The sequence below is a fragment of the Anser cygnoides genome, chromosome 16 (genome assembly GCF_040182565.1).
Source record: "Anser cygnoides isolate HZ-2024a breed goose chromosome 16, Taihu_goose_T2T_genome, whole genome shotgun sequence".
In the NCBI taxonomy this organism is placed as follows: Eukaryota; Metazoa; Chordata; class Aves; order Anseriformes; family Anatidae; genus Anser; species Anser cygnoides.
This window is the reverse complement of record NC_089888.1, coordinates 10,994,099-11,016,465: the sequence shown is the minus strand read 5'-3', so window position 1 is coordinate 11,016,465 and position 22,367 is coordinate 10,994,099. Positions and strand designations below refer to the sequence as shown.

The 22,367-nt window shown below is 51.1% G+C and overlaps 1 protein-coding gene and 1 long non-coding RNA gene across 13 annotated transcripts in view; both read left to right on the top strand.

Moving 5' to 3' along the window:
- The first annotated feature begins 519 nt into the window (after positions 1–519).
- LOC125183795 (uncharacterized) lies at positions 520–8,574 on the top strand. Of its 9 annotated transcripts, none has more exons than XR_010825353.1 (6): positions 520–1,886; positions 4,790–4,829; positions 5,722–5,775; positions 6,435–6,547; positions 7,370–7,648; positions 8,240–8,574. It is a non-coding gene; the product is annotated as an uncharacterized lncRNA (long non-coding RNA). The 9 variants fall into 9 exon arrangements; XR_010825351.1 differs by having other exon boundaries at positions 4,790–4,870; positions 6,412–6,547; XR_010825354.1 differs by lacking the exon at positions 520–1,886 and adding an exon at positions 3,537–3,744 and having other exon boundaries at positions 6,412–6,547.
- Positions 8,575–12,024: 3,450 nt separating this feature from the next.
- Positions 12,025–22,367, top strand: part of RALY (RALY heterogeneous nuclear ribonucleoprotein) — a 119,697-nt gene continuing 109,354 nt past the window's right edge. The window contains exon 1 of one of the 4 annotated variants that reach the window (XM_048072514.2): positions 12,025–12,126. The gene's annotated coding sequence lies outside the window, so the exon portion shown is untranslated. Of the gene's footprint in view, positions 12,143–13,405; positions 13,586–22,367 lie in introns of those variants that run through there. The other 3 variants (XM_048072513.2, XM_048072516.2, XM_048072515.2) reach the window with 3 other exon arrangements.

The window sequence follows — 22,367 nt, the reverse complement described above, 5'->3', positions numbered from 1 at the left end:
CTCCCAATGAACAGAGGACAGATACTGAGTTCCATGTAATTTAATTTCAATTAGTGCATTGGAGCTTTTTAAAGAATGGACTATATATTCTTCTACAGTTACTCACAGACTATTAAACACAATGCAGAAAAATTATTATGTAAATGAGAATTATCTTATTGGCCTTAGTGTCTTTCTCCTTCTTCCTTCCCCAGGTAATTGGGTAGGTAGATGTTGGGGAAAAAATAGATGATGAGAAATGTGAATAATGAAATCTCTGCAGCACTCTCTCTCCTTAGATGCAGAAGCCCAAAATATATGTGTGTGTCAGTTTAATTTAATTCGCTGTTAATTAGCTTAAATAGTAGTCTTACCTTCCTTTGCTTTCACTGCATTTCTGTCCGCGCTCTCATTAGGCAGTGTGATGAAGCAGGTGCTTGTTTGAAATACCGTAAGTGCCTATTTACATTACAACGCTATTCCTAGCACCCCCGATAAAGGAAACTGAAGTCTTGTCCCTGGATACAGCTGATGGGAGAAGGGAAGCAGCACCTTGTTTTCGTGTATTTAAGCCACCAAACACTGATTCCCTGTACTACTAAGACCGGAATTTGAAATACAAGGTACAGAAGCATCCAGTAAACAAACAGGCGTGTGGCTTTCTCCAAAGCAAGGTGCACAGTAGACCTTCTGAGATCTGCCTGGAGGATTTGTATGTTCAGTTCCCACCAATTTCTAATGCATGCAAAGGACTAGAACCTAGACAGGGATATGAAGATCCCCTTTTAATGAACATAATTTGGAAAGAAAGTTGCCAATTATTTAATTCAAGCCAACAAAGGAAGCATAAAATCTATGGTTGATTTTATTGGCATGGATAAACCTGGGAGAGGGCAAACTGTGGACAAAAAGGGAAGAGAAAAAAGATGGAAAAGGCAGCAGGGAGGGAAAAAGGGAAAGAATTCAGCATAGGGCAGTGTGCTTTCAAATATTGATATGGAAAAGTTATAAATAGAAACAAACGCATGCTTGTGGAGCTAATAAGGTTCTTGTTTACAAGTGAGCAGCATGATTCATTAGGAATGGGAACAAGCAACTGCTCTGAAAGTAAGGGAACTGCTTTGTGAAGGAACTGAGAGACCAGAGGAAGGGCTTTGGGTGCAAGTGAGCTCAAAAAGAGAAGTTCTGCAGCTCCCAGCGCCGTTGTGTGCAGCGTGTCCCCTCGACGTGCAGAGGCTCAGAGGCAGCGGGTGGTGGGGAAGGCACGAGCAGCTCAGAAAGGGGATCGCTAGCTCTCGCCTCTTTTGTTCCAAGCACTGTAAAAACTGAGCAAACCTTTCTCATTTTCAATTCAGTAGCCTTTCCAGTTCCTTGTTTTCATTTTACAGACAGGGCAAAGTCTAACCCTGCTGGCAAGCATCCTGGTTCCCTTTGCGCGGCAGATGTCCCCAGGTGCACCTCGGCTCTGCAGGTGTGGGGATTAGGTGTCAGTGCTGCCAGATCGGATCCTTCCTCACCTCCATCTTCAGGAGGGCACAGCTCCTTGGATGTGTCCATGACCCAGCTTTATGGAGGCATTTATGTTTGATAAGCCTGTGAGATAGCAGTGTTGGCTAAGAAGGAAGGAAGATGGCCAAACAACCTCAAAAATAAGCATGGAGGTGAATGGGGAGCAGAGTAAGAAAGAATGTCTGTCTCTCTCTGACTGCCCCCCAGAGCAGCATTTCCCTGGTACATTGGGAATCTTCTCTTTCCTCCCTGCCAGAAAGCTCTGCCTGGTTCAGCTTGAGGAAATAATTCAGGGGGGGCTCCCGGGAGAGCAGCAGCAGCCTTGGAGAAAGGGGTTGGAACCATGCCTGTTGGCGACCCAGGCTCTTCACCATCTCATCTGTGACCTGACGTTGGAGGTGAGGTTAATCAGGTCCCATCCCTGCAAGTAACTGCCGTCGTGCTCACAAAACATGGTCGGGCCAGCAGCAATGGCTGAGCAGCAGCAATGTTGATGTTTTGGTAGGCTGTGCTGTTGGCATCCACGTTGGTTTTGTAACAGTTAAATTGAGCGGCCCCATGGGGTGAGCAGGATTATTCACTCACACCGCTGAGAGCAGCTGCCTTGCCGGGTCTGCCCACAGCCTCAGGAAGGTGCCTGCATTATCCCAAACCCCACCCCTGCAGCCAAAGCAGTGCTGGGCATCCGTGTGGGCAGCGAGATAGCTGGCACGGTGCCTGGGCGCCTTGCCTGTTCACCTTCTTCTGTCTTTCCTACTGCCCTTGTGCTCTTTGGGATCTTGGTTGTAACACAGGCACCACTCACTGCTGGGGTCCCCTGCCTTCTGCCTGGCTTCTGCCTGCTTTCTGGCCCTGCTCTACCAGCCCACGCTGTTTCCAGACAGCCTGGAAGAGCACTGCAGCAGAAGTCTATACAGGCAGTGTAGCACAGGTTTGACGCTCCACCAGGGACCTGAGCATCAAGCCCTACAGCTCATGCTAAAATCCTGCCTTGCCTGGGGCTCCGCGGGGGAGAAAAGCCCGAGCTTTGATCGCAGGAGCCGCATTGACAAGCTGCTGGCAGGGCTTAAAGCGCTCCAGACCCACCTCCCCTGGGCTGGTGCCTTCCCTCTGAGGGCACCCCCAGCCAGCACACAGAGCAGTGGGACTAGCTGGTTCCCCATGCGTCTTCCTTCCCCTGGGTTTGCTGGCCCATTGCAGGGGTGCTGCCCATTTTCAAAGAGCGACGAGCACCCCACCCACCCCGCAGCACTTGGCAGCAGGTATTTACACTCAGGGTGGGGAGGGTCTCTTGCAATAGCTGTGTCCGATGTAGCATAAAGCGGCTGTGATGGCTCTGACAGGCAACCACCCTGTGTCTGCACGGCAAAGGGATCCTGCTGTCCCAGCCTGTTAAGAGGCTTGGCCTTGTTATACGCTACCATCGTGGGTGGGTTTGTAGGGCAGATGGACAGCGACGTCTCCCCTAACAGCCCAGTTGTGAGGATAACCCCTAAAAGAGTCCGTTTGTTCAGGCTGTCTGTATGATCTGACTTCATACCCCGTGTTTAGCACAGCAGCTCTTTCCCCTTGAGCAGCACCATGCACTTTGCAGTTACATCTTTAAAACGACTTAGTTATACACTTGGTACATGTTATTTTGAATTCTCTTGAAGATCAAGGATGCTACAAAGCCAGCAAGATAAAATTAGCATCTGAGCTGTAGCCTCTGCCTGGTATAAGAAATGCAGATCAGCCTCACTTGCAGTGAATGCTGGAAGGTGAATTTCATTTACGTCTTCCTTTCAGCAGACCTAGTTCTGCCACCCTTATTTGCTTAGAGTAAGACAGCCCGTGAGCTGTCCCCACAGCTCCTGCAAGGCAGCTTCCAAAGGAAAGTATCAGGCAGTAGCACGGGCGTAGAATCGGACCCCAAACTGATAAGAAATCAGTTTGTTCAGATCGGTTCTTATCTACCCACAATGTGGAAGTTTCAACAGGGAGCCGAGGGGGACCAGCTAGGCTGAGGCGTGCCATTCAGCCCTCAGGAAGCCAGCCCTTTTCAGCACCAAGCGCTAGCACCGGACATTTTAAAAGGCTGCAAGAGGTGAGAGCATGTGCAAAGCCAAGCCCTCAAAGGACCCGAAGCCTGGAGAAGGGCCGTGAGGTGGGGACTGTAGGGGCCCCTGATATTATGTCAGGAGGCACCTGGCTGCGGTGGGCAAGTGATCCCAGTGGGAGAAAACGGTGGGGGCTGAAGGCTTCAGCACAGCCGAGGTAAGCCCTGCAGCCTCTGCAGGAAACAAGACACATTTTAAAAGCCAGATTAACCAGAAGGGGCCACCACGATGCTGGCCTAAAGACCTTCTCTTGATTACCCTCTCCTTGAAGTAAATTTTAGCTGGGTTCTTTTCAGTTTCTTGGTTGTGTTCTTTTCAGTGAGGTAAGTTTAAACCTGTAAGAGCAGGTCCTGCACGAGCCAAGTGCTAGGAGAAACCTGAGGCTGCTGCTGACGTCTGCCGCACACCTCATGGCATTGCCAGCACAGGCCTGGGCCCAAACTCAGGTCCAGCCTTGTTTTGTGCCACGTGGCTGCAAACTATCACTGGATAAATCTGAGAAGCAGAGGCCAGGTCTCTGTTCCTCAACCCAGCGCTGCTCTGGCACAAAGTGCCCCCTCCTTGTGCTCAGGTGCAGGGCTGGAGCAGACTGGGCCAAGAAATGCAGGGCAGAAATTCAAAGCTTAGATCCTTAAATCTTTCCTGTAACCACCTATCAAGTCTTCACCCAATGTGCCTTCCTAGGCATTTGCAGGTGAAATACCCTGCTATCTGTTTGAGAACAGGCTTGAAATTGGCAGCCTTCACAGCATTGCCTTGGTCCCATTGGGGCTCACGGGCACGTCGTTATCTTCTCAACTGGATCAGGAGGCAACTGCAGGCTCACTTACACGATGGAGACCTGAGTTGGACCCTTGGGGCTCTGCAGTCTTCTTGCCCGACGAGTCAGGAGTGAGAACATCCAACCCAGAAGCAAATGTTGTGTTTGAACATGGTACATCCTTAGCTTTTAACCACAGAGGGTCATCCATGGTGACAGAGTCAAAAGGGCAGGGGGAGGACATTGGAAGAAGAGCAGTGGAGCTGCCTGGAGGTGTAGATGGGCTTTCAGAGGGGACAGTCAGGGTTAAGAGATCTGTTTTCAAAGCTGTCTAATGGCTGGAGGTGCTTGATTGGGCATCCAAAAATTAAGGAGCCCCATACTTCTAGTGAATTAATTCCTACTGAATTAGGGGACATGTTTTCTCTCTCTTTCTTTGCAGATGTTCCGGAACAGTTCCATCTTTTTCCACAGTATTTGAGGTGATTTACTGAGTGAGATCTAAGCTGAGTCACCGATTGTCGTAAGTGGGTATCAGTCCCTTGATCTTTGTTAATTCTTACCCATCTAAGCCAACGAAGGATTATTCTTTAAAAAAGGTGTCTATGAGTATCCAAATTTTAAAGCCAAAGTTGTTTTAATTGGACTTACGGGTAACGTGTTTCATATTTCCAAAGTGAATACTCAGTAGGATGAATTCAAAGCCACTTTAAGAAAGTTACAGATACACACTTAAAAGTAGGTGTTTCTGGGAACATCTCTGCCTTTTATGCTAGTGTATTTACACCAAACCAGCCAGAAGCAACAGAAGGGCAGTCCGTCTGAGCCACTGGCACTGACGTCCGTTCAATAGCAACAGCCAGCCAGGCCTGGGTAATATTGCATGCAACTGCTTTCTTTGTTAATGAAGGTAACATCGTGCATTGAACTAAAGGTGGATACCTGCCACAAACTTCATACCTCATCCAGGCTTCAGGATGTGGCTTTTCAGATCCAGATTTTTGTTTTTCCCACTAGAGAAATATGACTGCCAGGGAATTAAATCTGGAGCCAACTTCTGCAAAATCTGAAGGAGGTGGGAAGCTGGATTCAGGCTGATGCATCTCTCCTCCGCTGAGTACCCCAGAACACTTTGCCTTCATTCAGAAATCCCCAGGCTATAGTGCAGAGGAGATGTGCTGCATGTGAAACAGCCCTGCATTGCCTCTGGTCACAGGGCATTAAAACATGAAAGTGAGGACCCAAAGGAGAGAACAGGGCAAGCTGTCACAAGTCACAGAGTTTGCTGTCCCAGCATAGCAGAGACTGGGAGAACTGATGAATTGATGATATATTAAGGATTTCTGCTGGTATATTCAAGTATTTCATTTCTAGGGAAAAGGAGAAAGTCCTTATGGACCATGGATGACTGGTGTTCCCCGTACAGTAGTAAGTATCCAGCAGGTTTCTGCCTTACTGCTTTATGCTGAGGTTGAAATACACAGATAAAAGACAGCCAAGGGAGAGGCAGGTTGCCTCAGATTCCACTGCTCAGGATTTTCATTTGTGAAATGTATAGAAAAATAAGCAGACAACAGTTTTCACAAGTAAGTAGGTTGGTTGCTTGCCTTCTCTCCTTCCCTTAGTATTTGTGAGTTACCAAAAATAGTTTACTCCTATTGTTTATTCTTGGTACTCTGTCATCAACAAAATCCATTCAGTGCTGCGCTAAGCACTGAAATGAATGTGAGGGAGATGGGCCCCAGCCCTAGAAGGTCAGCAAATACAGGAGGCTGACAAAACAAAAAAAAACCAAAACAAAACAATAAAAATTTAAAAAAAGCTCAGAACAGGGGAAGGACTAGGATTTAAAAAATAGACCGTGAAGAGAGGGATTGTATTTCAGCTCCCTAGCATCTCTGTAACAACATTGAAATGGTTTACTTGATCCCCAAGTCACCATCATTTGAGGCCTCACACTTTTCTTTCTGCTGTTATTTTACATTTCATTATCTTGGTGTTTTCAGATGAAAGTAGTCCTGCTCCAACAAATTACTGGAAGTGTTTTTCCTCTGTTGCAAACAGATTGTTTCCCTGCTCTTCCTCAGCATTCAGCGTACAGCAGCAACAATACGCCTTTCATTAGGCGGACCAGGAGAGCTCTGCATCCTGCATAATGGTTTCCTCCTCTGATGCTGGGATTGATGTGATGGCAATTTCTGTGAGTTCTGTTACCTGTCCTAAGAGAAAATGCATACATGTGTGGGCGCACCCACACATTGCTTTTCACTGCCTGCTTTCAAGCTGATGTGGAAGCTGTAGGGAAAAAATGAATCTTATTTGCCAGTTAGGTCTACTAATTACAGGACTTTTTTTTTTTTTTTTTTAAGAAAAATTGTTTTCACTTACAGCCTTTGCAATCTGTTTTGAATTAGGAAACACTCAGGATGAGAAAGTGTTTTCTCATTAGAACAAATGCCATAGATTTAAAAACCTCTTCATTTAAATTCCTCCTAATGTTCTTTGGCTTGAACAAGTGAGCTCTTAATGTCCATTTTAATTAAAGCATTTCAGTGGGATTCCAGCTGGGCACCTAATGATAGCAGGTCTCTGACAAGTGGACGTGGTCCAACTAAGAAAGGGAACTCCAGGGTGGGAACTTCAGCAGAAGCTGTCCTTTTTAAGGAGAAGTGCTAAGGGAAACATAAATTAAGGTCTGCCTAGAAAAGCGATCCCACACTTAGAGTGGGTGCAAGTATCGCATAGTTTGTGAGGCGCTGCCTGGGGGTGCTGGGTTTTGCACTGGGGCAGACGTACGTTGCCCTGAGCCACTCTGTACTTCTGTCTCCTTGCTGCTGTACCAGTTTGCAAAGCGTCAGCGCAGGCTCTCGCAGTTAGTGGGATTGCTGGCCATATGCTTTAGCACCCGACCTCTGCTGTCAGGTTCCTCTTCTTTTATCCACTGCCCCCCAAATTTCTAATTTCTTGCTTTAAAGTGCTGGAAAATAAAGCCTCATCCAGCATATTTACATTCCTTTCCTAGAGCATGGAAAAGGCACAGAGCAGCACACTGATGGGGATTATCCAGCACCTCAGTGCTCTTCTTTCCCAGCTACTTTGCCCCCCTTTCCTTGGGAGCAGCCTGGGGCAGCGTGGAGAGAAGGAGCCCATCACTGTCCTCTTCAGCGTGCAGCTGCCATCCCAGAGGGAGCCAGGGATGGAGAAGGACCAGGCAGCTATGAGCCAGCAGGCAGTGAGAGCATCATATGGCCAGTGTTCCTCTGCAGGCAGCGTACGTAATGGAAGAGAAGCAAACTGCAAGGTCAGATTTGCACTGATGGAAATCAGACAGCTCCAGTAAAGTCAGAAACTTTGCCTGAGTTCACACCAGCATCGTGTCTGGCTTGCTCTCTCCTGCATTGAGTGATGAATAAATCCGGAGACAGTTAATAATGAAAGACTATTAAGAAAAGATTTAGTCATTATTGTTCTTGTGCTTCTATGCCCTGTCATTTGTCAGGCACTTGAACCAAACATGGGAAATGTCAGTCCCAGAAACGCTGCTGATACCCACCCCAGTCACAGATTTATTGGTGCTTGTGCCCAGACAGCATCCAGGGGAGGAGGAGTGCGACCTGGGCAGGAGTTTGCCATGTGTAACTGCTCCCTTCCCTTGGCACAACCCTTTAAACCAGTCACCTTCACTCATAAACAGTTACCAGTATAGGAGCTGAGCAGCATTTCTGGGCCAAAAAGCACCTTGTGTTATGATTTTAAGAAGGAAATGTTCTCAGCTCAATTGTTTAACCTCCAAAGTCCAGGCAAAGAGATTCATTTTGAACAATCCTTGGAAGTAATATTCTTTATTTGCTCCCCACTCCCTACCATGTTAATTGTTTTTCTTTCTTTTCAGAGAGAATCCTGTTCCTGCTCTCACGTTCACACCTTATGAGTTGGTGCATATCGTGGGTGAGGTGGAGCAAGTGTGTAAGAGCGTATCTTTGACAACAGTAAGAAAACATAAAAATAAGCACACGTTTTGTTTTCAGACCATCTTCAGCCACATGTAGTTTACAGTTCCTGGAAGGAAAAACACTTGGATATACACGGTGTGTACACAGGAACAAAAAAATAATGCCAGTAATAATGTCATATTGCGCAGGCGTTCCTGCACTCGCGGCAGCAGCATTGTGCAGGACTGACCCAAAATGTGTGTTCCTTCCCCATGAGGGCAGCTGTGTGCGTATAGCAGGGCCATGCAAGCGTCATCTGCTTTTTGTGTCTGTGTTCGCTGAGTTTTTCTCTGTTAACACAAAGTCGGATGAGCCCCAGCTTCCCCCTTCCAACATCCTTTTATTGCTTTTAGAGTGACTTTGAGACGGGGTGGAAAAAGAAATCTGACAGCGGTAAGTTCCAAGGTCAGTGCTGCTCACCCGTCTCTGTCATCCCACTGAGCTCATAAATTGGTGTTAACGCCTCCTGGAAAAAAAAAAAAAAGAAAAAAAAAAAGACATATAAAAAGAGAACCTTGTTCACACTTGGAGGCATACCCGTCACTAGGGCAGACTCTGTGAAGCGTGACTACAGCAGGACTGCGAGTGTAGACAAAATCCAAGGCCCATTCAGTCCAGCTGTGATCCCCAGCCCCAGCAAGCATCCATCACCCAGCACCCAGAGCAACCAGTGAAAGAGCTGCCTTTTTAGGCAAACTGTTTTCTTTTTAAACTCCATAAAGCACCCGTATATTTTTGTTCCCCTTTTATTAGAAATCCTCTTTTGCAGATGGATCGTTTTTGCTCGTTCTTCAAATAGCTGCTTATAACAGGGTTTCATGGTGGGGAAAGTACAAATAACTTAGGACCTTTTGAGATGCACCCCTAGCCCCCTCCACTAACAATTCTCTTTAGTGGGATTCATAAAATCTATTACTGTTTCTGCAGATTGGCCACGGTGTGACTTTGGAGATTTTTTTTTTTCTGTGTTGACACTGTTGCTTCATTGTTATTCTTTCTGTACTGGTGGAACAAAATGAAAAATTCATTAAAAACAGAGAAAAAAGAGAAGGAAAGAAAAGCACTGGCATTTCTCTATCTCCCAGCACAAGAATCAAATGTAGGAGATTGAAAGCAGGGCCATGGGAAGAAAGGGGTGAGAGGGTTAAATGTCTGAAAGGTTCATAGCCACACACTCAGTGTCCTGGGCAAGCAATCCATGCTGATAAACAGGAACAGTCACCTCCTTTCCAGGGTACCACTGTCCAACTAGGAGCTGAAAAAGGGTCTCACAGGAGGACTTGCTTCTTTCAGCGGCTTTCTGCAGGCTGTGATCCCTTAGAGGAGCTCCAGCAGCCATGCAGCTCGTACCAGATCCACAGCTCTGGAGCTCAGATGTCCCCCATCCACCCCTCCTGGCCATGCAGGGAGCAGACACGTACGAGGAGCATCATCTGCTGTTCCTTATGGGATCCCACCCCATGCCACGGGTGCCATTCACCTTGGGGCCAGCGATGATTTTGACATGGTCTCCCACAGTGTCCTGGCATGCAAGCTGGGGCTGGATGGAGGGCTTTGTACAGCACTGAAAAATGAGCTGAGTGCTTGGGCTCCAAAGGGGTTGGGGTGGGTTGTACCCTACCTGGAGGCCAGTTACAAGGAGTGTTTCTCAGCGATCTTCCCAGGGACGTGTCCTAACAGCCCTAGCGATAACCTAAGGAGGAGATAAAACGCAACCGCAGGGTTGCAGGGAATACCAAAGAGGCGTGTGCAGGTGCTTGAGAGCATGGCTGCCACTGAGCAAGGTGTGCGTGGGCTGGAGGAACGGGGATCTCCTCGGCATGTACCAGCCACGTCTGGCACAGCTCGTGCCACAAGGACCCACCGGGGCGCGAGACATGGTGCTAAACTGGAGTAAGTCCAGAGAGCCCCCCAGGAGAGACCTCCAGAGTCCCTTCCAACCTGAACTCTCCTGGAGTTCTGTGGATCCTCAATCCTCTTCCCAAATATCTGCTGCGGGTTTGATTTACAGTGCCGTAGCTTTTTTTTTTTTTTTTTTTTCCTCATGAGAGGCCTCAATTTCTGTAATTACCCCTACGTTACTTTTCCACCCCATGACAGGGACAGCCCCCCAGACAAGGACCTAAATCTTTTGAAACAATAAAAATGACAATCCAAAACATTTCCCAGGATCTTTGCTTAGGAATGTCACAGGGAAAGAATAAATCTTTTTGTGATCAAGAGACTTAACTTCAAAAGCATCCAACCTGCAGCTCTCCGTGGGACACCTTTCTGCAGGGTTATTAATAAGAAATAATTGTTTTAAGTGCAGAAAAGTATGTGTACTTTACATTCTCCTCCAGAACCCCTGCATCATTTGTCCTTAATAAATAATGAAAGATGTTTTCGTATTGCTTCCCCCCCTTAGACCGTAAAGTGATTGTTAAGCAATAATGAATAGGACTTTAAAGAAAATTGGGTAAAGTTGTTTTGGATGCAAACTTAACTCTGGACTAATACAAATAGCACCTGCTTTTGCAGAAGGTTAAAGATGTTACAGGGGCTTTTGTGGGTGGTGAATTTTGGTCAGAAAGCTGAATGCCCCAACGCCGGATGGTCATGATGCTGGCAAGAGAATTCGCCTCATTAGGGGTTCTCCTGCAACTGAACCTCCCGGTCTTCAGAGGAATCTTCTGAACACGGCGTCACTGCCACCAGGCTCGGCAGCAGCAAGCCTTGGGCTGGGACCTTCCATAAGACTGGTTTTGTAGAATCACCAAATGTTAGGGCCTGGAAGGGGCCTTGGAAGATCATCAAGTCCAATCCCCCTACTGGAGCAGGAACACCTCGATCGGGTCACACAGGAACGGGTCCAGGCGGGTTTTGGATGTCTCCAGAGAAGGAGACCCCACACCCCCCCCGGGCAGCCCGTCCCAGTGCTCCGTCACCCTCACCGCGAAGTTTCTCCTCACATTTAAGTGGAATCGACCATTTAAATACCCGCACGGCACGGCAGGAGGCTGCGGCCAGGCGGTGCCAGCCTCTTTTCCCAGGTGACGAGGGACCTGAGGGACGGGGCTGAGGCGGCAGCCCCAAGTCACGCCAGGGGAGGCCTGGCCGACACGAGGAAGAACTTCCTCACGGAGAGCGTGCTGAGGTGTTGTGTGTGGCGGGCTGCCCGGCGGGTGGCGGTGCAGTCCCCGTCCCTAGGGGGGTTTGAGGCGGGGATGTGGTGCTTGGGGACACGGCGTGGTGGCAGCCTGGGCTCAGCGGGACCCTTGGTCGCTCCCGGGGGACCCCGCCGCGCTCTCACGGCCGAAGCCCGGCGGGGCTCAGATGAGGCTCCGGGGCGCTGAGGCCGCGCGGCTGACGGGGGAGGCGCCGCCCCTCAGCCCCGCCTCAGCCCCCGCCTCCCCTCAGCGCCGCACCCGCCCCCCGCGCCGGACTCTTCCATCGCGCCGGCTGCGGGGGGGCACAGCGGGCGGGCGGAGGTGGCGGCGTGGGGCGGGCGCCGCTTTCCCTCGGCCGTGTCCCGGCGGCGCGGCTCGACCCCGCTGGGCACAGCTCCGTGCTGGCGGAGCGGGGAGGGGCGGGGCGGGGCGGGCAGCAGAGGCTGGCGTTGCTCAGCGCCCCCCCCCCCCGCCGCGCCGCTGTGGTACGGTCGGCGGGAGGGGCGGGGCGGGGGAGAAAGGAGGCGTGGCTTGGCGGGAGAGGGGCGTGGTCCGGCGGGGGGGCGGGGCTCCGCCGCCCGCGGGTGCTGCGGGGCGCGGCGTGCCCGGGAGCGGCCGGAGCCGGCGTGGCGCTGCGCGTGAGTCGGGCTCCCGGTGGGCTTCGCTTTTTTTCTCCCCTCCTTTAAACCTTCCTCCGCGTTAATTCCGTTTGGTTTGCGGTTGTTTTTTTTTACTCTCGCGTTTGGGGGTTTTTCCCTTAATCCGGCGTTTAACGGGAATTGCTGGGAGGCGCGGCCGGAGGGAGCCGGGCGCTGGCGGGGCTCGGCCCGGGCTCCGCGCTGCCCCCCGGTGCCCCGGGGGCGAAGCAGCGGGAGGAGGAAGGGAAGGAGAGAGGCAGCCTCCCGGGGCCGGCGCCTCCTGCTGCCGTCCGGAGGGGGCCGGGGGCGGGCTCGGGGGCGGCTCCGTGGCAGGAGGGGGTCCCCGGGAGTCGCGGTGCTCGCAGAGCCCCTGCTCCGGGCGGCTCGCTGGGGTCGTGCACGGAGGGGCCGAGCCCCGGCAGACGTCGGGCTGCCCGGGGCGAGCCGCGGCACCGATCCTGCCCAACAACCGGCCCCGAGCGCGTCCCGGCAAAGCCGCCGCGCCCGTCCCGAGCGCCCCCGGGGGAAGCCGCGGAGCGCCCCGGGTTTGCCGTGCCCGCTCGCGGCCTGGGGGGGGAAAATCTTGGGGATGCCACAGCGGGTACCGGCGGGCTGCCCGCCTGTGGGGAGGACGGGGCCGTGCCCGGAGAGGGCTGCGGGTGTTTGTTCCCTGCCCGCTGAGTTACCGTCCTGCGCGGCTCGGGGCTGGGAGAGGCCGGCGGCGCTGCCGGAGCTACCGGGACAGGGAGGGCTGGGGGCGAAGCGAGGAGTTAAATCTCGGGCTCCCGTTACGATTCCGTTGTTGTTCAGGTCGTGGGCTGAGGTTTGTGGTGGAAAGGTTAAAAATGCCTGGAGAACGCGCTCGGAGGAAAGGGACCGAACGGAGGTAACTTAAGAGTGAGTCGTTATCAGGGGTTGCTAAAAAATGCAGGAACCTGCTGGTGAACAGGGAGGGAGGGAGGAATCGTTCCGATCAATAACGAGTTGGGTTTTTTTTTTAAATATATATATATAACTGTAGAGTTTTTATTATATCACATAAAGCACACGTTTATATTTATTTTTTATACCTGTGTTTGTAGTCAAGGCTAAATCGGCAGAGTTCCTGCTGATGTGGGTAATCAGCATGAACTCTGATCTGAATCAAGCTGAACAGCAAAGAGGCTCTTAGGAGAATCTGAAACCCAGGAGGCATTTTTCAGACCTGAGTTATGTCACTTTTTTTTTAGAGGTGCCTCAGGCAATTGCATTTTAAGAAGACAAAGCTTTTGTTTTCCAGCTGGCCTAGAAAAACGTCAAGGATGAATCCAAAGCAGAGGCTTGCAGAAGTTGTCATTTGTGTTTAAGTTGATTTTGCTGTTGTGCACAAGAACGCGGCTGCCTTCCTTGCAGGAGTGCGAACAGGGTCTATTTTTATTTTTGCCACCAGTCCCTGTCTACCTGTTTCAGCTCAATTCAAGTGAGTAATGTTCTCTGGTGCTTCTCCTCTGTGAGTGTGTATTTAATTAGCAGGTCAGGTGTCTGCAGCTGCATCTCAGTTATAAAATTAATTGTATGTACTTTACAAAAGGCAGAGCGGAGGTGACACCAGGGCAGAGATTGACACAAAAGCCCTGTTCGGGGGAATTAACACCTGCATGCCAGTCTCTGGTTTTGCATCTGAAATACTGGAATTTTCAAGGCAAAGGCTTGTAACAATGAGCAAAGACTGCTTTCCTTTGCACATCCTAGGAAATCCACAGTTTGCATGGAAACAAGAAGTATGCATGCTAATAGGAGGTCTTAAGCTTTTCTTGTGGCTAGTGGTGTTTCTTGCAGCTGAAAACAATCGCAGTTGGCATCCCACGGTTGCTGGGCTGTGGGCAAACAGCAGAAGCTGTGTGGAGGGTACCACAGGGGATGCCCCAGCCTGGATGTGGAAAAGCATATTGCCTGCAATCTGCAGTTCTGTAAGCTCTCAGCGAGGTCCCTCTTGTTTAAGAAGCACTGGCAGTGTTGATGATGACTTATTTTTCTCAAATAAAATGGGAACGGGTTTTGTCTTTGGGAAAGCTAACAACCTTAAAGAAGCAGCATTTACCCCGTTAACGGGGTCCAAAGCTGTATGGCTGGAGGAGACAGTGTGGGAATTAACCTCACCCTCCGACTTCTGTTGCCCTGCCTTGCTTTGTTCTGGATATCCAGGGAGAGGCTATACGGGCGGTGTGAGTCATCTTTTGGCTCTCGTGTGGCACTGTTCAACACAAACAGTCCTGTTTGCTCCCCTTACTGAGGGCGCTCGTATCTTCCTGCGTGGGAGGGCCCGGAGTGGGTGCACCAGCTCTGCTGGAGAGGCGGCTGCTGCTTCCACGGGAGAGGGTGGGTCCTGCTCTTGCAGCACCTAACAGGAATAGATTTTTTTTAAAACAAACCTTTGCAATATGTAGAAAGCCATGCATGAGGCACGACTCGGCCTTGGCTTTGTGGGGAAGGTTCCCCCACTGATTTCGGGGGGCCCGTGCTACAAGGCAGGATGCCAGGCTCCAGCAGCGTTCCCACATCTGCAGCAGAGCACTTCCTTCACTTAACGTATCCGTTTGCAGGCTCTACCAGTCATGTTGCACAACAGTCTCTTTTTTTTTGGGGTGTGTGTGTGTGGGGGGCTGGTTCTGAAAAGTCAGTTTTTAAAATAGAAACACAGTGCCAGTTTGTTTTTAGAGAAGAGGAATGAGGTGAACGGCATGGGCGCCTCCGGGCTGCGTCCGCATGAATGCAGCGATTCCCAGGTGAAGCCTGCGGCATCGGCTGCCCTGCGGTGGGATGGCACGGAGCAGAGGGAGGTGGGACGCGGTTTATCTGGTGCTTTTGCAAGCAGATTGTATTTTGACAAACGTGGCCACGGGAGGGAAGAATATGAACTTGTCTTCTGGCTGCTGCTGCAGGCTGGGGGACGGACAGACCGGCTGGAGCCGAGTGTCCCCTGCGGTGTCCTCCCGCTGTGCCCGACACCCCCGGGGGAGGACGGCCTTCCGCGCGGGGCCTGCCTTCTGGTGGCAGCAGGGTGTGGAAATAAGGGTGGCAGTTCTGCCAAAAAAAAAAAGATATTTTGATGAAATGAGGGCAGTGGCCGCTTGCTCTGGAAGCTGGGAGTAGATCGGCCGTGTCATTTGTATTGGTGTGCGGATTCCTGAGCTGGGGACCAGACTGGAACTGACGCAAGGTAGGGGTAGGAAGCTGGTGATCCTCACCTGGGCTCCCAGTGCCTTTACAAGACTGCTTAAACCTCGTGCTTTTTTCCTGCCTTTAGCGAACTCTTCTGGAAAGCTGTTCTAGGAATATTTGTGAGGGGGAAAATGCTGCTTTACGACATGGGACCTGCCGCTTCTGCCGGCTGCCCAGTGCAGGTGCCGTGGCTCATAGGCAAGGGCTCTGTTTGAACGCAGCTTGTAGACGAAGCCGAGTGCCTTGGAGAAGTGAGGGCTGTCCGGTGCCAGCATTTGGCCCTTGGCTGCGTGGGAGTGCGTGGCAGCAAGCATCCCTCCGGGTCGGGGAGAGCGCACTGCAGGTGTTGGGTGCCAGGCACGGGGCAGCTTCCCCGGGGAGCGGGGTCCCCTTGAGCCTCGGCAGCTCCCAGCCGTGCTCGGGTGCTCCAGAGCACGCTGCTGCAGCCCCAGCTGCACGTCCCAGTGCCCAGGGACGGGCACCTTGCAGGGAAAGGTGCTGCAGGGCTGCTGTCGAGGGGTGGTGAGAGCTGTAAGCGCTGTGAAAATCCTTTTGAGCCTCTCCAGCAACTGAGGCTTTGTTCTCTTTGCTCTTGCTACCAGGTTTATTCTGTTGCATGAATTCTTGCTTGCTCATTTCAGCAGGGCAACGAAGCTTTGCCTTGTGCATGTCCCAGCTGCATCAGGGATGTGTTGGAAGGTCCGGCGTGTTCTCGCCACCTCCCCACAGCCTTGCAGTGAGTTTCCGTGCAGGCACAGGAGCTCTCACTGCAGATTACATCACAAGAGGAGCGAGACTGCGGAGCTGGTTTGGAAACTTCTATGCCTATAAAACTCCTGGAGAAGCTCTGGTGCAGCTCATCTCATGCAGGCAGGGTGTGTGTTTTACCTCCAGTAGTTATCTCGGCACCCACGGGGCATAGGCTGGTGAAGAGAAGCTTCTGAAGGTGAAGTCTGCTGAAGGATGCCCCGTGAAGCTAATACTGGAGAACAGCTTCACAGGCACATGGGGAATGACTGTTGCGATGGATGTACATCAAAAGTAGGCACTGGACTTTTTTGGCTCGTAATTAGGAGCAGAGTGCTTGCCTGCAGAAGGGCTCCCCAGCCATTTTACTGCGGTATAAACAGCGTTTTCAGGGAGGGCACGTTAATAAGCCGGGGTTTGCTAATACCTCCTGTGAGCAGAACCACACCTTGTGGCAGGAGAGGGATAGGAAGTGCTTAGATGATTTTAATTAAAGTCATTGTGAGGAAGAAATTAAACATGGTCTCTTGCCCTGCTTGTATGATGAGTGGAGAGGGCTCAGCCTCCCTGCACCGAGCTATTAGCTGCCTTCTGTTTGCACAGGAAAAAAAGCAATTTCTTTGTCAGCTTTTACCCCTGCTCCTGGGCCCTGTTTGCTTGTTTGTTTTTGGCAGCTCATCACTTTGAAGATGGACATGAACACTGTTCACCCAAATAGTCCTTCATCTTTGTTGGCGAACGTTACAAAACCTGTCTTAAATTGCCTCTTCTCTCAGAATGAACGGGCTGCGTATGTATTCCCGGCGAACGAAGTGCTTTCAGCCCAAGTAGAAGCCAGGCAGTGCTGCTGCTCCGTGCGCTGCTCCAGCCTCTCCTGAATTCCCCTTCCAGCACAGCCTCTGAACCTGTACATCTGAAAAGCAGCAGTGGGTGGGGGAAAGCAGAAAGCCTCAGCGCTTCTTCGTTTCGCAGCAAAACCTGCCGGTGCTCCAGCTGGTGAGCTGGGTCCCATGTCCACATCCTTTGCTCCCCGCTTGTGGCAGCGATAGGGCTGCTGCTCCTTGCTGCCCCACAGCGCTGCGTGCCTGGCGCTGGCAGCGTGGGCTGCTTTGTTTATGGTCCGGAGAACTTCCAGCCTCTGCCTTCCTTTCTCTCTCAAGCCCTGCCACACGTGTGGTGGGCCGGGGCTGGAATGAAACGTCCTGCCACAGCAAGGTGTTCTGTATAAAGCAGAAGATGGTAGAGGGGGCTAATTCAGTGTGGAAAAGCCCAGAAGCTACAGTTGAACAGAAATAAGATTTAATAAATCATTGCGTAGCGTGCTTCTGGTGGCTACTTTGTGCACGCAGGTTTTTTTTTTTCTTGTAGCATTTCACACCTGACCTCTTTCCTGAGCTCAGCTGGAGGGAGTGTGTTGCTGACTTGTCATGCAGGTGCGTGCTCATCCTTGCTCCCATCCCGTGTCTCAAAATGACAGCGAGAGGAGCTTCTGGACAGCTCGGAGCAGAGGGGTGGGTTTGACAGCCTGAGCAGCCAAGGAGGGCAGCTTGTGAAGTGGTGTTTCAGGCTTTCCTCTGCATTCATTGCTTTTATTATCATTTCAATTTGCAGATGTCGTATCGCTCTCCAATTTTTTTGTGCTTCTGGCTGATGATATATGTCTGTTCAAGTACTGATTTGCAAGAGGGAAAAACACTGTGCTCATGACCTCAGAATTGATAGATTCTAGCCTTACGTATAGTGTAAACATCTATCTTTTATAGCTTGTTGTGAGGGAGTGGTGCATGGGATTGCAGCTTTGCAAGTTGGAGGCTCTGGCCCATTGAGGGGTGCAGGTGATTTATAGTTTGTCCCAAGTCTTCACAGCTGGGTTGCTGATCTTTGGCACGTGTAGGGAGTATATAGTGTGTGATTACTCAAAGCCTTTTCTCCAGAAGCCTAAAAAAAGGGGGTGGGATAAGCTTTGCATCCTACCAAGCTGCTCAGGTTGGGAACTTGTCATGTCTTGGGATGAAATGCAGCAGCCCGTGCAACATGTGATAAATACAGATGCTTTTTATTTTTTCATGATTGTGAGAGAAGGGCGGTATTGCCAAGTGTGTCTGTGACCTGGGACAGAGATGGGAGTGTGCCATGATGGAAAGCAGTGTTAGATCTGGTAAATGGATGTCTGAGGAAAAAACACTTCTGGAAGCGCAGGTCCTCTGATGGTGTCCTGTCCCGCGAGAAGCAGGCTGATGCTGGGGAGGTGCTTGTGCCTGAACACAGCGAGGACTTCTGCTTCTGGGGGCTGGCTTTTAAAATCCCAGACGGCAGGAGGCAGTAAGTCTGGGTTTTTCTGACCCTAAAATTTCTTTCTTCATTTTGCCTCCAGAGCCTCACTGTCATGAGCAAGGGAAGTCTCTAGCAAGTAGACTAAAGACCAGCTGATGAAATAAATGCAAACTGATTAATCTGCTTGTTCTTGTTTATTCCTTGAACTTTATTTCTATTTGAGGTCGTCCAGTAGGAATAAAGGAGAACAGGAAGCAACTGGTAAGGTTCCCTGCCACCCTCCCCCCCAAAAAGAACCCCATGTGGTTCTTTTCCCTTTGTGGGGGGGGAACTGAGCAGATACCAGCGGTCTGGAGGCCTTATGTAGGTGTCCTTCCATACAGTACAAGAGTGCATGAAGATCTGTGTCTATAACCCATGAGAAGCAGCCGTGGCTCCAGAATTTATGCCTTAAACACATACAGGCAGGGGGGCACGTACATGGACGGAATGTGGCGGTGGCAGGGCTGGGAGCAGCGCCAGGCCCCTTGCTCGTGGTTCAGCCTCTCGGGGTCTGTCGGGCTCTCTCTCAGCCCTCCTTCCGCACCCCTGCCACCAGAACCTGACTTGGGGGAGCGGTGGTGGCGTTCTGCCTGCCCCAGCCCGGCCTCCCCCCTCACCCTGTGGCTCCCTGTCCCAGTGGCTTCGCCCTGCCTTGGGCTGGCACCCTGCAGGGGGGGGGACGGGAGTCTCAGCAATGCTTGGCGTGTGACATTTCGCTTGGCCCAGGAGCGTACAGTCATTTCTGCGAGCCTTGGCGGTGGCTGGCAAGGAGGTGACCTCTGCTATAAGCCGCCCCGGTGTAGGAATGTGGCAGCTCTGTCTGGGTGGCCTTAATTTTGTTTCGTGCTGCTGCATCTGCTTATCTACTTCTTACCTCAAGATTAAACTGGTACAGAAACAGACGCCTAACGCAATGAGCCTTTCGATGGGTCATCCAGGCGCCGCCGTGGTGCGCAGCTTACTTGGAGTGAAAGCTGGCATATCCTGGTGCTGGGGCTCTGGGTTCCCTCTGGTTCAGCAGGCCCAGTGCTCTGCTCCGGGCTTGTGCCGTGATGCCAAATGGCCGAGGTCCTCGTGGGGCTTCTGCCCTCAGTCGCTCAGCTCGGAGCAGCTCCATGTGGGGAGCCTGTGGGGTTCAGGGCGGCCCACTGGGGCCTTGCCTCCTGCTGGCCTGGCTGGGGCCTCGGGGCCGGGCATGTCGCTTGGTGGGGGGAGACGTCCTCGTGCAGGGGCAGGGATGGGAGCACCAGAACAGAACCTGGGCTCTGTGCGGTGCTCGATGGCCGAAGGGGCTTCTTGAGGTGGTCTTCAGTGCAGCTGGGGGTATGCAGCGCTCCCTGCAGCTGACTCGCTCGTTGGTGCTTCCAGTCTCGGTACAACAGTTACCTTGATCTTGAAAAACATCTGCTGAAGTGTATTAAGAGGGATGTGGTGGTACCAAGCTCCAGCTTGTAACCCGGTGAAGCCTCTCTCTGCGCGGCCGCCTCTTCCTCACGTGCGTTTCCAGGCCGAGCAGGTGGTGCTTAATTTTTTTTGTGTAAAAACCCGGGCAGCGCTGTGCGTGTCTACTCGCATCTGTGTGCTCTATGTAGGTCAGGCGTGTGTTCGCTGCTTTGTGAAGACCGAACCTGACAGCGCGTCCTTTCTGCGGCGAGGGGGGAGCGCTGCGCTGGCGTGCCGGCCCCGGCGGGGCTGTTCTCGAGGGCAGAGCCCCGGCGGGGCCGCGGGTGAGGTGCGTGCTCCTTGGCACGTGCTGCGGGTTTGGGACAGAGCCTCGCTGCTGAAAGATTAATGCAAGCTGTGCATCGAGGGATGACGGAGCGTCGTATCAGATTAGCCTTACGGTTCAAAATACTAAATGCTTCTATGCTGCGTGTCTAGCAGATGCCTCTTGCTTTGCTCTGAATAAAGAGCCTGTTTCCCGACCTCTGAAGCCTGTGTTTCTGCAGCAGGAGTTATTAAAACACAAATCACTCTCCTTCCTCCTCCCTCTCTCCCCAGCCAATCTCGTTCTGGTATTTCTTGACCTTTGCTCGCTCAGGTTGTGTTGGTGGAGGATAAAGCGGGTTGAAAACAAGCAGCTTTCCTAACAGAAGCATGTGAGGAACCCAGTCTAGCACCCTTTAAAACGGCTGAGTCTCCTTTTTGCTTCGATGGACACAGGTCAGAGAGAGATGTGTGTGGTCCCATGGAAGATGCTGTCCTGGGGTTAAATCAGCGGGCATCAAAGCTATGGCTGCTGCTGATCTCCCAGCTGGAGCTTTGTCCTCTGATCGTAGTTTGATTCTGGTCCGTGCAGTAGGTGACCTAAACCCACCTGGTTGTTTTTTGCATGGTTGGCAATTTTTGTCTTGAAGGCATGTGAGGATGCAAGAACTTTTGTTTCTCACAGAAGGAAACTCCTAGCTTTGTGGAAGGAGAACCTGGAGGCGTGACACCACGGGACTCCTAGCATCCATTGAAAACAGATACGTAGGGGACCTAGTGTTTATTTTACAGCTGAAGCGGGAACTTTGGGAGGTTCTCTCTGGGAGCCTTCATGTGGAGACACTGCTCCCTGAATTACGTTTCCCAGATGAGATGAGCCTGTGAGCAATCACAATTGAAATAGTAGCAGGCAAGGATCAGAGTAGATGAAGGTGGATATATGGATGTCCTTGCAATCCAGTGCAGTGCGGAAGATATTTCTAGCGTTAAAGCTGATCTGCTTGCTCTACTGTACTATCAAGAAACACTTGAAATGGAAGAAGGGCTGCACCTGTCGTTCCTTCCTTCAGCAGATGACAAGCGCCTACAAGCACTGCAGGCTCCTGAGAGTCTCAAAACTGAATATGAAGTTCTGCACTCTGAAGCAGCTGGATCAGTAGCCAGCACTTGGAGGCCTCTCAGCAGTGAACAGATCCTTGCGACTGAACAGTAAATATCAGGAGGTGGGAGCCCTCGGCGGACTTGGCTGTCGTTGAGTTATGGATTTAGGAGTATTGGTCTTAGAGGCTGGGTGGGGGTTGTACCAGGCCACCAGCGCGGGAGATGAGCTCTGGAATACATGGAATTGTTTAAAGTTGCTTGGAAAAGAGGAATTATGGAGCATTTAAAGGGAAATTGGAGCTAAACTTCTGTATGTCGTGTGCAGGAATTCTGGCTGGAATCCTATTCTCGGTGTGTAAGTATGTGAACTGAGCGTGTGGAGATGTCTCGGGACTGACGTCTCTGCTGGCGAGACCGCTTTGCTAAGTGCTCTCGTGCTGTGCTCAGCTGGCAATCAAGGGGTGAGATGTATCCTACAACTGCTCTTTCCCTTCATCCTAAATAATATGAACTGTGCATTGTTGTGGAAGCTCCAGAGTGCAACCAATTTTTGCTTAAGTCCCTGCTGACCAACAGAAACTAAGAGGAAACTAATGAAATCCCTATTGTCACTACGTATTTTTTTGACCTTTAAAAGGAAAACGCGCTGGTGAGTCAGGAGACCCTCTGGGAAATCTGTTCAATTTGTTTCGGGCGGAAGGTGAACTGAGATGCAGTGGTGACAGTGCCAGTTTAAAAATAAAGGCAGGGATCAGAGCCGTGCAGAAATCTTGCCATGCTTTTGTCTCTGGTTTATGCATGAGCACAGAAGTGGAGTCCCCAGAGCTGTCAGGTGTCTCTCAGCTATTCTGGTTACAAAGCAAACAGAGATGCTGAAGTGTCTTGCAATTTTCACCTGACCTGGTTCTAAACACAGGGTGTAAAATCCTTGTTTTCTGAGTGTAAAAAAGAGAGTAAAGAAGGCTGTTTCCTGCTCTGCATCTACATAAGAAATGAAATGGTGGTTTTGGCTGAAACCAGTGAACTTGAACAGTTTTGTGGCAATAAATGCCATTTGAGAGTAGTTTGGATGAAGCTTGCCCATGAAGGGGAGTGACCTTGGCTGAGCCTTCCAGCAGCTCAAAAAAGCCTTTATTATCTTTGTGTAAATTCAGAGTTAGATTGGAGAT